This window comes from Azolla caroliniana, unplaced genomic scaffold, assembly GCF_043228905.1.
Source record: "Azolla caroliniana isolate FFs.n. ecotype wild unplaced genomic scaffold, voAzoCaro1.0.p SCAF_4, whole genome shotgun sequence".
Classification (NCBI taxonomy): Eukaryota; Viridiplantae; Streptophyta; class Polypodiopsida; order Salviniales; family Salviniaceae; genus Azolla; species Azolla caroliniana.
This window is the reverse complement of record NW_028230439.1, coordinates 25,458,016-25,473,175: the sequence shown is the minus strand read 5'-3', so window position 1 is coordinate 25,473,175 and position 15,160 is coordinate 25,458,016. Positions and strand designations below refer to the sequence as shown.

Genomic DNA, 15,160 nt, shown 5'->3' with positions numbered 1-15,160 from the left:
GTTGGCAGTGCGAGTGGCATGTGTTGGAAGGTAAGAAGTGGCAAGTAAACCCGGACCCAGGGAAGCTGGAATCTGATTGAAAGCTTTGGATAGTTGACAACAAGCCTGTATGTGAGTTGGATTGGGACCCACTAGAGGTGTGGTGGCAGAAACTAGGAACAGACAAAGTGGAACGGTTTTTCGAGTACACTACTAACCTAGGTAGGCAAATCATTGGCTCCAAATCTATGGGTGTTTCTCTAACTCGCAATAGTTGGAAGGATAAAGGCATTTTTGCTAACTTGTTGAAGTCGTTTTGGAGGAGACTATGGAAGTTCGATATGCCAGAAAAAATAAAGCTTTGGTTGTGGCTTCTTAGTCATAAAGTGATAGCGGTGGGGGAGTGGCTCATGTGTCGTGGTGGTGAGGCTGGCTACAAGATATGTGGACACCCTTTGGAATCAATTCCTCACTGTTTTTGGAATTGCGAAGAGGCTATTAACATTTGGGGTAGAAGTCTCAGGATAGTGGTAGCATGCGGTGTGAATGGGAGAGTGGTATGGGGGTCCGTATAGGAGCTGAAGTTAACAGGGGAAGGTTGGGCTGAATAGTTAAACCCCCATGGTCATGGATTTATAGTGCAGGCTAGCAAGGTGTTTCAACGTGTTGGAGTTCGACCTGGCACTAACTCAGAATTTTTTTAAGAGATATGGATGACGATGGCTTGTTTATCAGTCTGGCACATTTGGACCAGGCGTTGTAAGTTTGTTTTTCAACAGCAAAAGATCTCTAGCGGTGAGGTGTTGTTAAATATCTGGTTCAAGCTGGTATCTTGGCTGCGGGGATGGTACGACTCCATTCAGGGGGAATTTGATGCAACTGAAAGATCTCAATCAAAGTTCCTGCTAAAATGGGGTAGTTCTCGTATGGTAGGCAGATCATCATAAGGGCCTGAATGGAACTACCAAGCACCCCGATGGCTGTTTCCCCCAATGGCTTCCATCAGTGCCTAGGTGCTGTAACTATGTATAGATATGGTACAAATTACTAGGTTATAGGAGTTGTGGATACTTTTGTTGTAAATGAGGTGGGAACTATGTCCACTTTGGTGAGAAGGCCAGAGTGAGGGTTGCTGAATTTTTGGTGGTCTATGATGTAATTGTTTGCTAGCTAATGCGAAGTAGTGTTTTTTTTTGGACAAAAAAGAAAAGAAAAAAAGAATCAATATTGTCTAAACTCAATTTCATGCTTGGGAAGCTTCTTGCAAACTCACGCGATTTTTTTTTCTAAACAAAGTATCTTTCCATTAGTTTTAAAAAGGCATATCGGCTACAAAAAACAAAATAGTTGGAAAGGACGCGACTATCCTTCCCAAGCCCATTTTGTGTAAGACAATGGCTAGCCATGGATCCTTCGTTTGAGGAAATTGATTGAGCAGTTCCTCAAATTTCCCATTCTCAACATATCCTACAATCAATGCATTCCAAGAGACATGTTCCTGGATTGAAAACCTGATAAACTTGCAAGATTGCAATGATATATGGAGTGTTGACTTGATTGATTATGTACTTAAAGAAGCTCAAATTTTACATGTGTCGTTAATTATGAAGCCTAATCATAACTGCCAATGGAAGCTAGCTTTGATTGAGATAAGATAATCCTTGTGCTATATATGATGGATTAAACGTCAATGAAGAACATGATGTGCACAACATAAATTTAAGAATGCATGTAGTTATTATAAGTGAAATATGATGACGAGATTGGTATAAGTGAAATCTGTTATGAATTGGATGAAAGATTTAATGTCAACAATGTGAACTCTAAAGTTTCTTGAATTGTTAACTAGATGATAAGATTATTTTTAAATCGAAAATACAAGACATCTACATGATAAGCCAACAATATCAATGGATAGATTTGCACATGTGAGAGTCTAGTCTTCTCTTCATTTAAGAATGATACCAATTTCTTAAATGTAAATGGGAGCCTAACAGGGATTGATTTGGATTGTGCTATATATTATCTAATTTTGACGAAGATCTTATTGATCAACAAGATCTAAACATGCAAATGTTGCTTGGAGCTTAGTGCAAGTACAAAGTGTACAATGGAAGATTGGAAATAAAATTGCGAAGTACAAAAGATGAATTGACTTAATGGATAGACTTGACATTAATTATAACTTGGTGGTATAGGGTAAGTTGACATTAATATTCTAGTTGACTTAATGGATAGACATTAAGATATTATTTGCATATGATTTGACTGACCTAAATACAGCTGACATTGAGTCGATTATTGGATTAGCGAATCTAGAATATGATGCAAAATGTAATACATACATATTCGAAGATAGCAATCATAAAGTTTTCTTAATGAAATGAAATGCAAGGGACAATTTGATTTTTAAAGCATCGCTAAAATACTAAAATGACATAGGCATAAGGGGTTTAGAAAAGTTGTCGCAAATGTACATGCTATGACCTCTTTATGCAAAGTGGAGGCATCAAGCCTTTAGTAAGTGGCCCACTACCCTTAATAGTTGAGGGAGAGTTGATTATGAATTGATTGGAGGGTGCAAGCTACCCCATATTGTTGGTGTGAACATGTAGACGAGCTTTTTAGGCCATGAGGATAACTTAAGCACAAATGAGTGAACACATCGAATCGGTTGATCACGTGCTGAACAATATCACTTGACTTAGTTAATCCCCTAAAACTTAAGTAATTCCTTAATTAATATATAGCTTGATAATCTTCCCCCCTCATCCCTCCTCTAAATTAGTTACACATGATGTTTATATTAGTGACGGTTATGGAGGAGACTCGAGAGGTCATGCCTCCAAAACCTTTCATGTACCTCTATTCTTCCTTAAACTTTTTACTTGGCCCTTGGACAAACCTTGCATAATTATATCTTCTATTATTGGGCATTGATGTATCCATCAAAGGGTACCATTTTCATTTCTTGTGGTGCTTAAAAAAATGTTAACATTAATTTAAGATATAATTTCCTTGAAAACACAATAAAGGGCATTATATGAGCATAACTACTTGTATTTTGTTAGCATTCTTTTAAATGACAACATCGTTGGTTGCTCTCTAGTCCTCATAAGAAAATCAATGAATCAATTTGAGAATTTCTACCTAGCTCTTGGTGCACACACAAATCATGTTAGATTAACCAAGTCTACAAACGCATCCTCCCAATAGACTCTAGTTTATGCCAATCTTTGCATCGACTACATTCATTGTCATCCACAAGGCGAGATCTATAGATACAAGTGAGCATGCATGTATGGTAGGGTGAGGTAGAGAAGTGGTTGAGTGTACATATGTCAAAGTATGTGTGTGAACGAGCCTATCTATCTATCTATCTATCCAGATTCTATACACATAGAACTTCATCGTAGAATCAAAGATTCACTCAAACATGAATGACTCATTTGGTTAGTGTTATCAAAATCCTAATATTGAGACCTAGCTTAGACCCATGCTCCAAAATTATATAGACTTGACTTGGGAAGTTAGTTGTTGTTTGTAGGAAACCATTTGCAACACGCCTCCCCCTTGACCCTACCTCATGTCACTTTCTTTAGTGCCTTAATAGTCAACGTAGGCTCAAATATAAAAGTCAGCTCCCTACTCATAATTCATCCATCCCTCCAACTCCAAGGAGCTTCTTTCCTCCCTATCAAAGATGGTGGAGATCTTCAGTGTCCCAGCCTTCTTCATCGTCTTCCGCGAGACCCTCGAGGCATCCATCATCCTCTCAGTCATGTTGGCCCTCATCAACAAGCTGGTCCCCGAAGGCGCCTCCTGCAACCGCATGAAGCGCCAGGTCTGGCTCGGGGTCGGCCTCGGCCTCGCCCTCTGCCTCATAGTCGCCACCGTCTTTCTCACGCTCTACTACACCATCGCTAAGGAGGCATGGGACGAGGCCGAAGCCATCTGGGAAGGCATCCTCGGCCTCATCTCCTCCGGGCTCAGCACCCTCATGGCCCTCTCCATGATCCGGGTGGACACATGGAGGGAGAAATGGGAGAAGAAGCTCACCAAGGTCACCGTGGACGCGCTCTCGTCCGAACACGCGTTGCGAGCCGTGGTGGATGAGGATGCTGCTGAGGGTCTCGCATCGATCAAGAAAAGGAAGTACACACTCTTCTTCATCCCATTCACTGTGGTGTTGCGAGAAGGCGTGGAGGCGGTGATCTTCTTGGGAGGGATCGGGCTCGACGGTTCAGGCACTGAGTACCCCGTCCCCGTGGTTGTCGGAGCCTTCTGTGGAATCGCCGTGGGCTACTTCCTCTACAAGGGAGCAAATCGGACAGCATTCAAGTACTTTCTCAATGTGGCGACGGTGCTTTTGCTTGTGATTGCGGCGGGGTTGTTTGTCGGCTCGGTGCACAAGTTTGAGGAGTTCACGGAGAAGGAGACATTTGTGTGGAAGCTTGATTGTTGTAACGAACGCGGCAACAACATATGGGCATTGTTGAATACATTGGTGGGATGGCGTAACGAAGCCACCCAGGGGACTTTGGGAGCATACATCTCGTATTGGTTGTTTGTGGTCATTGCCTTCATCTTCCTGCGATGGAAATGGCATCGCGAAACGCAATGTGAGGCCGCCAAAGCACAAAATAACTCACTGGCCATGATGATTGTTTAAGGACCTACATATGATTTTGCTTGGCATGCTACATAAGTTATATAAGAATGCTCATTTGAAAATGATGAATTCTAGCTCTCTTGGGCAAGGGTCTAGTTAAGGATATTCCCAACCAATATTAATCCAAGATAAAAAAAGTCTTACTACTTGTAAGAGTGTGTGAGTCAGTTGAGTGATCAATGTGTATGTGTCAGTTGATTGATCTTGATCGGCATGACCTTATTTTGTGTGCATAGTGTTAGAAATATTGAGAATCGATTAGATAGGTATATAGAGTTACAACCACAAAGATAGATATATGAAAAAACAAAACTTCTTTTACATGTGAGACTAGCTCACAATAGTAGTTCACCCATGCACTCACACCTTAGAGCTTAGATTGGATCTGGACCAACTCACTACAAAATTAGTGGGGATTGATGATCAATACACCAATGTGTAAGAGAGTGGATTATATTCTCTGTTTGGCTTGAGTGTAACATTAAATGTGCATGTCAGTTGATAGTAGTGGAGATATTCCTTTTCTATCAACTGACTTGTCATTTAATATGACCCAACTCCCTAGATATACGCTAGTGCTAGATAGTACTTATCTTGAAGTCAATGACACATACTTCAAGACTAAGTACATTGTAACTTGCCCACAAAATATTCTAGTTAACTTGATTAGCCAATCCTATTACCTATTTCGTTCTTTCCTAAATCCATTATGTCCTACACATCTACGGTTTCCTAGATTAACACCTTATTGACCCATATGGTCGAGTTGCACACTAGTCGCTCCTCATTTGCGGCGCTATCACAAAATGTGCACTCTAAGAGCACATATGGGGGTAGATTTACAACTTGGGGTTGATCATTGATTATATCTAACACATAGTGGGGACACCATTGTCAAAGTATAGTTGTTTTCAAGCCTATGAGGGAAGCAAACTATTTGTGGAGGTGATCTCAATGATGAAATAAGAAGGATTTTCATGGAAAATAGAACCTTGAAGAAATGCTATAAAATCATAAACAGAAATGGACTTGTATATATGAAGAAAAATTCTATAGGTTGAACCAATCAAATAAACTTATTGCTCATGGTTTGAATGGATAGGTCTAAGTATGTTATATTGTTGTTCTCCCCTAGTCGCATAAATACCTTCGAGACTTTACCTATTCTCTGATAATACTAATGATATTATAATCTCCATCATTGCCAATAACGTGGCTCACGACTGTTGGAGACATCAGGTTTGATTGATGAGATAAATTATCTAAGGTGAAGGATGAACATCTATCTGAAAAAAGTAGGCCTTATTCAAACCCCTTTTTGGTAAAATGGGCAGTGAGTTGGGTTTTTTTGTTTTCCATAAGTGCATACAAAAACGAACGAGATCACATCAACATGCTCAATGGAGACAAGTCTAGAGGAGCCATTTCAAGAAAATCAAAATCATATCACTCACAAAGAACTACATCAAGACAAAAATATATGAAAAGGAGGATGTTGTAGATGCTCTTTCTATGAAACATGGTTTGATGCAAATAATCTAAACCCGGAACATGCCAATTTGATAAGTAGTATCACAATTTGGTATAGACCTTTGGAAATACAAGTGCTTGAAGGTATATTCCAAAATGCAACTGAAAGACCTTTTTAGTTAATTCCTGGGACTTGGACAAAGATTGTGCATAATCTCAGAGGTTTTTTGTGGCAAATATAAAAGGTAATACTCAATGGGCAAAGTTACAATGATTGGAGTTTCATGCCATATGGGGCAAAGGAATATTTTATAGGCAGATTTTTGACTAGGTAGAGTGGTTTTACTCGACACCCAAGTAATTATCTAAGTTGATAGTTACCTTTCTTAACACCTCAAAATGAAAGGTCCACTTGCTCAAATGAACCCCCACAAGACAAAGCCATATTTCAAGCCCTCAACAAGTACCCCAACTCCAGTACAATATCGCAATCTGTCCAAGCCTTCAACTATGGAAACTAATGCTTTCGACTTCACCCTTGTAGTAGGGCTCTCTTAGCCTGCCTTAATACATGGTACACTTAAAATTGTAGAAATGTTGGACAGACACAACATGAATTTGGATATTTCCCATCGTCTATAGTGCTCAAAATCCGACACATTACAGAACATACTGATGTCGCTAGTGACGTCGGGGATTTGGGTGATTCAGGAAAAGATACATAATTCGGGTGCCTCCCTGTGCTTAGGGTAAATTTTCCTCTGATTTTAGGGTTTATGGAACATATACACACTCTCGTTTTAGGGTTTTAGGATTGACATACGTTCATGGATCCATAGAGAATACATACATGGAACGTATATGCATACATAGATTGTACGTATATGGAACATATATGTTCCATGTACATATATATATATACTTCCATGTCCTATTTGATTTTAGGGACATGGAACATATGTATATATAGATTTCAGGAGTTTTATGGTTTCATGAATTGGCTCTGCCATTCATAACATGATATGAAAGCCCGTAAAGGTTTTGTCAGATTCCATCAAGTCTTCTAAAGGATTCTGGCAACTCCAACAGGTATTTGGAAGTCTTTCTTGGTTACATTGAATTAAGAAAATGCTTGATAGAAGTGGTGCAAGAGACAGACAGGAATAGCAGAGCTATTCCAGTGTTTTCTTAGCAGAAGAAAAGGAAAGAGATGGCTAGTGACAATGAAAATCAAATGATCTCAGAGAAGCTGGATAAAAGCTATTTTCCGGGGGTCAGGAAGTTAAGAATGATAGGCTTCCTTATGGGAAAAGGATATTGTGAGTACATCGGAAGAGAATATTAAGAGGCTCCAGAGTTGTCTGGGAGCAACCCAAACGTAGCACAAAAGGAAAATGATATTGCGAATACATCTGAGGAGAATATTAAGAGGCTCCAGAGTTGTCTGAGAGCAAACCAACCGTAGCTCAAATCAAAGCTATCGAAGAGACCCCTGTTCAAATCAAAGCAATTTAGAGAATATTAAATGGAAGCATGTGTAAGGGGTTTAGGGATTCAATATAAAAGTTTCAAAATATCTATTTTAATATTGGGAAACCCTCCCAAATTTTGCTGATTTGGTTTCTATGCAAATTGTGGAACAAAGAAATTTAAAAAAAAAACTAATAAAGGGAAGTCAGATGGAGACAATCATGCTTTAATCATGATTTATATATTAATACAGGTAAAGGAAGAAGTAAAGGCCATGGGAGATTCGCCTCGAGTGGCAGATATAGCCAACAAGGCAGAGGTCAAAGTATGCAGATGAATACTGGAGGAACAATTCAAGTTGCCAACAGAGCAACCGAGCTAGAGGCAGGAATGATAATATTTTTTTCTAATGATGATGGTTCTGGGTACTGCGAAAAACAGGTCATGCACAAACAGAATTCTAGAAGAGATAGTATAATGAAAACTAAGTAAGAGGACAACAGAAAAATTATGCATCTACAAGTTGTGAAAGAAGAAAAGTAGTGGAGCATTTGTTATGCGACATGCAATTAACATGCACGACAAAAAATGTAAGTAGAGGTAAAGATAATAAATGGTGTGTAGATTCAGGTGCCTGTAAGCACATGATAGAGCACAGTTAATGGTTGAGGAAATGCAGAAATCAGACGCACCTGGTTATGTGGAGACAGGAGATAATACAGCCCACTCAATTGAGCATGTTGGTGAAGTACCAATATGGAAAGAATAAGGTGAAGCTAAATATATGAAGAATGTATTGCATGTCCCTAACATTGTAAAAAATCTAGTTTCAGTTGGGCAGATGGTAGAACAAGGAATGCGACTGCAGTTTAATCAAGGGGGAGGCTTTATAGAAAAACATGGCAAACTCATTGCAAGAGGTAACAGGCAAGGTAGCATGTTTGTATTGGATGTTGACATGGCACAAATAACTGTTGCTATGTTTGCTAGCAGATCTGATGTAATTTCAGATATTAAATCACGGCACAAAAGGATAAGGCTTATAAGTATGCAAAAAACAAAAATACATCGATGAAGGTTTGTATATCTGGATTACCACGCCTAAAGGTATGTGAGATATCTAAAGTTTATGAATGATGTCAGTTTGGTAAGCAAAGCAGGCTGTCATTTCCACATGAGAGATATGTAAGTAGAGATCTGCCAATGTATAGGGTATGGCAAAGAATGCTTCAATAAGTGGATGTGGATTGTATGTAACTGTTATTGATGATTGCTGAAGAAAGACATGTATTCATCTTATGAAAGAAAAAAATGAAGTTTGACTGTTTTAGAAAATTGAAAGGCTTAGTAGTATAATAGTCAGGCAACTGTATAAAATGCAGAGGATGATGGAGGAGAATACATCTCCAAAGAGTTTTCTGATTTTGGATGCAGATACAGTATGAGACGAAAATTTACACTTAGTGTACTCCAGAACAAAATAGAGTTACAGAGAAAGCATAGAACCCATTTCAGGCATTGCAAGCGCCATAATGTTAATGGGCAGAGGCTGTAAATGCGACTGTATACATTCTCACGATGCATATCAGAAGGATTGCTTGAAGTGATTCCACATGAAAGGTTTTATGGTAAGAAACGTGATATTTCACGTATTAAAAGATTTAGATTTGGAATATGTACATGTACCAAAAGAGGCAAGATGCTATAACCCTATTTGTAAATAAATTGTGGTAAGTAGAAATGTAAAAATTGATGGAATAAGCACATGGTACAGCCCAAAACCAGGCTTGGAAATTCGATGGACTACCTTACCAAAATACAAAGACAATACTGGTGCATCAAGCAGCCAGCTGTAAACCAATTCATGGAGTGGGAAATTGCAGCATCAAACTCATTTGAATGCAACGGATAAAGGTGAGAACAAAAATTCATGAATATGATGTATCAGAAAATCGGACTGAAAAATGCTCCAGGAATATAGATGATGACGATTCAGATACCTGACTAGATGGGAACTTTGGTTCAGGACATAGAAAAAGGCCTGGTGTACAGGAAGCTATCGAAGCAGCCATAGAGAAAATGAGGATCTGGACACGAGTGAAAAACATTGTTCAGAGGTATTGTGCTGATGGGTGGTGCATGGTCCAATATCCTGCTTATACGGCTAATGTTGTAAATGCACTTGAGCCTACATGCTTGGAAGAAGCAAGGATAGAACCAAAATGGATCAACGCAATGGTTGAAGAAATAGATGATCTCAAAGAAAATGATACAAAGAAACTGGTAAGATTACCTGAAAGTAAAAATGTCTTTTGGTTGTAAAGGGTTTTATGAAACAGAACATAATTTGGATGGTAGCGTAAGTGGATACAAAGCAAGATTAGTTTCAGAAGGGTATGCGCAAATCCAAGGCTTTGGCTATGATGAAATGGTTGCACCTGTTGCAAAAATGGTAATTGTTAAAACTTTATTTGCAATTGCATGAAAAGGAAATTGATTTTTACATCATATGAATGTAAAAATACGTTGTTACATTGTGATTTGTAAGAGGATACGTATACGTGACGAACTGATTTTAGCTTAGTTACAAAGGCATCAAGTGTTGATAAGCATGAATTGTGAAAAAGTTTGGGCTAAAAAAGAAAAAGATGGGACTAGCAGAAACGGTTGTTGATAGTTAGTGGAATGATGTACATTTTGAGCTTAAGAGGGAATGTTCAGATTTAAGGTCAACTTATCAGTTTCTACCTAGTATTTGGTATCATGTAATTAGTAACTTTTATGATATGGAAGAACATTAAAAGAAAATATGTATATCAATGATATGTAATGAAAAGGTAGTAACGGTTGCTCAAGTTTTGTTTTTTCTTCCCTATTTTGCCCGTCATTTTTCATGTTTCTGCTCTTCACAAAGATCACTACTTTGAACGTGCCTCAGCTTGTTATGAATCTCCGCACCAAATTACGTTGCTGGAATAGTGAGTTATACGATTTGGTTCAAAATGGGATGTATAACCAATTTAACGCTTATGCTTCTGTTTGCAGCCTCACGAATCAGCGCTGCCATTTGTAACATAAAGCATAAGCCCTTGTTCTCTCGATGTGGTAGATGTTTCATTATAAATCAGATGATTACCATCTTCATAAAACATAAAACATAAATCAGATGATTACCATCTTCATTCGCTGATTTTTTATTTCCTCTTTTGTTGATCATTATGGCACCTGTTTCATGTTGTTGAATGTGCTCTTTCTATATGTATATATTGACACTCTCATCATACATCCATTGCACTTTCCCTGTCTTCCTTTGCTTCCTTGAGACTCTCTTGCTCTTTGTCCTTCTCGTCTTTGTCTTTATTATTCTTTTCTTCTTTCATTCTTTTGTATTTTTCCCTTCAGTTTGTCTTCCTGTCTGCCAAATTATACGTACACGTACGGCTCTTTTCATCTTGTAGTCTCGTCTTGCCTCTTTTGCATCACTAGAAGACATCTTTTGCATCTTCAGCTATGAACCTTGTAATCTTCAAGCCTCTACTCTCATCTTTCATATCATTAAAAGACATAGCTAGCTTGAAGGTTTCTTGATCTTCTTTTTTGCCAATGTGCTCACTTACAACTCTTGTCATCTCCAAGTCTTTTTTTGCGATCATATTCTGCTTGCTTTGGCATTCCTTCGATGAATGCTGCAAACCCCTTCATCCATATATTTTTAGTAGTCTATAACATACTCGGGGGGTCTTCTTCCATTGTTGCCATAATGCTTGAGCTCTATTTCTCCACGGATGTTGCTCTGAACCAACAAATGAATCAATTGTGGCATAAACGGGGCATTAATCACTGTAGTCCACCTTATGTCAGGGTTTAAAATCTATTCTTTGTGTTTATGTAAACATGTCTCGATTGTAGTAGTCACTATTGTAGGCAAGGTGTAGGTTACCATAGGTGTCATTGTGAAAAGGCTGTAAGGTCATGGCACTCACTTTGATCAGACATCTACTAGGTGGCAAGTGCATTATACACATGTCGATTCATGGTGTGGTCACTCGCTTGACAAAGTACATATGGTGGAAGGTCGGTTCAGTAGTGAGCCATGGTCTTTGGGAGCATTGGGCAAAAGAGCATGGCACATTTAGTGCTAATTTTCAGTTGTTTTAGTGCTAATAACTGCTTTTGAACATCATTACTAATGTTGGCCATAGTACAAGTGGTTCAACATGATCATCAAGTGTTATTGTGCGTTATAATTGACGATGTTGGTTATAGGACTCTACATCGATAAATAGAGGGAGAGTTCATTACAAACTGAATGGAGAGGGTGGGAGCTGCCTCATCTAGTTGCTGTTGGACACGTAGATTGTTATATTAGGTCCTAAAAATAGTTTAGGCACAAAGGTAGAAATTATAGAAGACACTAGCTTGGTTGATCAATGGTTACCAAATGATCAACTCTTTCTCCTCCCACTTTTGTCAATCACCTAATGCTTGCCTAGTTAAAAACCTTAATTAATGTCTAATGGGGGGGGGGGGGGGGGGAGAGAGAGAGAGAGAGAGAGAGAGAGAGTTTGATCCAGCACCAAATTGTCTTAATTAATAAACTTCTATCCTATACATATGTGTGTATGTATATATCTATATATAATCTTTTATATCCATAATAATTGGGTTGTTTTGGAGATATAACCGTGAGCCATAAAGATCTTAAAGGGCTAGGCCATCCGTAACTTCCACCTTTAGTGATCATTGCCTTTTTGGCCAAATTACAATATGTAATTTGCAATAATCCTTGAAAAGGCTAATACATCGTGTTGGGGCTTGTCCACTCAAGTGGAGCCCACAACATTGAGTCGGCTGAACGCCGAATAGGCTTAAGGCAATTTATAATTAGTTGTATTTATATATATATATATGCCTTTTTTCTTTTTGTATGTTTTTTGGGTGTGTGTCTTTTTGTGTGTGTGCGTGTGAACATAGATAGAGACGTTGGACTACAAGAAGACAAAAGTAGAAAAACAGACAAAAAAGAGAAGGGGAGACAGTGTGATTTTCTGAGAGAAAATAGAGAGCGAAAACAGTTTTTCAGAGAGAAAAACAAAGAGCGAAAATAGTTTTTTCTGAGAGTGCAGAGAGCGAAAACAGAAAACAGAGAGAGAGAAACAAAAATCGAAAGAGTGAGCAAGAGGAAGAGTGAACTACGGTTACAAATACAAAGACCTACGAGGGGCTGTTCGTGCTATCGAAGAACCACGATTGAACAACACCTGTCCTGTCTACTTGTTTCAGGTTTCTTCGTTTTATGTTTTTCTAGTTTCTGTTTTCTTTGGTTTTCTATCCACCCAATTGGGTGAGGAATTATATTTGGGTCATTGTTGTATCCACCCAATCGGGTGAAGATTGTAGCTAAGGTTGTTGTCTTGCGGCTAGGACATATTTCTAGTCAAAACCTAGAGAGTCCGTACTCATTTGTACCCACTATTGTCTAGCCGAGGTTGTTGCCTTGAAGTAGATACATTCCTCTAGTGAGGTTGTATTTCATTGTAATCCAAATTATAGTGAAGTTGTTTGGAACCTACGGTTCCCGTGGTTTTTCCCTATTTTGGGTTTTCCACGTTAAAAATCTTGGTGTACTCTCATTTTCGTCTTGTGGTTTCATCTATTGGTTATCAAGTGTTAATTGTGTTTGAAGTTTTAATTATCCCGATTCCGCTCCATATTCCCAACACATCGCTCATTGTGTTGTGAATAACAATCCTGCAGTTGCAAAAGAAAATTTGTAGGAAGTTATGATTAATTGCCATTTCTTGCCAACGCAAATCTAAGATCTAATAGATTGTTCGAATTTCCTTTTAAAAACTCAAAAAGAGAGAGTATCATACAAATATAGGATCTTGTATTTTGTTAGCATTTGTGTTAAAGGGCAACATGTTCAGTTACTCATTGGTCCAACCCTCCCCTAAATGCTAGATCATGTCCTAAGTAGGGGGGGTGGAGCCATGGACACGGAGCCCTTGGCCATGGATGTCGAGCCCTTGAGCAGACACACAAATCGTGCCAATTTAACCTAGTCCACAAACTACGTTGTTCGGCTAAAACAACTTACCCACCCAATGAAAGTGGCTCTAGTTTTTGTAAATCCTTGCATCAATTGTATTTGTTGTAATTGTATTTGTAAATCTTTGCATCAATTGTATTTGTTGTCTCCGACGACGTGGTAATTTGAAAGTGTGCAAGAGATTCAGTAGTTGGGCCCACATGTGTGTGTGTGTGTAGAACTACGCTCGGAAATCCAAAGTTCTGACTAAACATAAGTACACCAAAATGACCTCGAATCCGATATGAAAGATGGTGACACATCACTAGAGACAATATTGGCTTATACACATGCTTAAAAGGGACCCATAGAGAAGCTTGCGACTATACTTCCAAATTGCTACAAAGTAGAATATGTGATGATATCTTAGCCACCATATCTTCATTTCAGCAACTAAAGTCAACCCCCACCCCTTTATTGTTTGTGCTCTTCCATCTTTCATCCAAGCCCACACATATCCAACAATTTCATTAGGAGCTCACCAATGTCATGTCATGGTGGATGCGTTACCATCCAATGAGTCTGTTGTGGACAACATTGAGACCGGCATAAATCTTGGCGACACACATATACTAAGTTGGAGGCTTGTTTTGTGAATTGGTATGGTAGATATGGTGTTATATGCATTTGGGTTGAAGCCTTTGGGAGGACCAAACTATTTGTGTGCATGATTCTCCAACTTTTGAAATAAGATGGATTTCCAATAAGAAGTATAAAAATAAATAAAAATCTCGTACAAAGCTTTTTGCGGGAGGTTTAAAGCCGGTTTTGTCGCATGAAGTTTTGAATGGCTAGCCAGCCTAATGAGTGATAGTGTTGGGGTGTGTATGTATGAGTGAGAGGGAGAGAGAGAGAGAGAGAGAGAGAGGAGAGTGTGGGTTCCCCTAGTCTCAAAACACCTTACAGACTTTACCTACTCTAATAATACTCATGACACTAACTTACCGAATTTTGGATAATGTGGCTTATGACTATCGTAGCCAACTAGATTGGACGAATTCCCATCCTCATAGATTGTGGTATTTATTTATGAAATTTAGCAATAGTTATTCAAACCTCATTGTGGTAGAATATATTCAATAGATAGTGTTTTTTGTTATACATATGTTTCATTCAATAGCTTTTCCTTGAACAACATATGATCTCAAACAAAATTAAGTATTAGTGAGTCATATTCCTTGGAATGGAAATTCAATTTGTGAAAGATTTGCATGTCATGTACAACATTCATTCTTTAGAAGTTTGTTTGTGGATCCTAATCTTTTGATGTTCTAGAATATTCTTTCATAACTCCTACAATGGATTCAATATATAAATGCATGCATTGATAGATACACAACTCGTCCAATCATTTATATTTCAAGCGTAGTGCTTGACTTTTTGTGTCTTTGAGTTGGCTAGGGCATATACATGCCGTATGATAATGAACATAACCATCTTAACTAGGACTTTGGTATACATGTAAATGTTTGTGTTTG

At 38.5% G+C, this 15,160-nt stretch overlaps 1 long non-coding RNA gene and 1 pseudogene across 1 annotated transcript; both read left to right on the top strand.

Annotated features, from left to right (window-relative positions):
* The first annotated feature begins 3,660 nt into the window (after positions 1-3,660).
* Positions 3,661-4,716, top strand: LOC147865649 (high affinity iron permease 1 pseudogene; annotated as a pseudogene).
* A 4,667-nt stretch (positions 4,717-9,383) lies between these two features.
* On the top strand, positions 9,384-10,347 carry LOC147865648 (uncharacterized). Its single transcript, XR_015529699.1, has 3 exons — positions 9,384-9,916; positions 9,956-10,134; positions 10,269-10,347. It is a non-coding gene; the product is annotated as an uncharacterized LOC147865648 (long non-coding RNA).
* Positions 10,348-15,160: the final 4,813 nt, after the last annotated feature.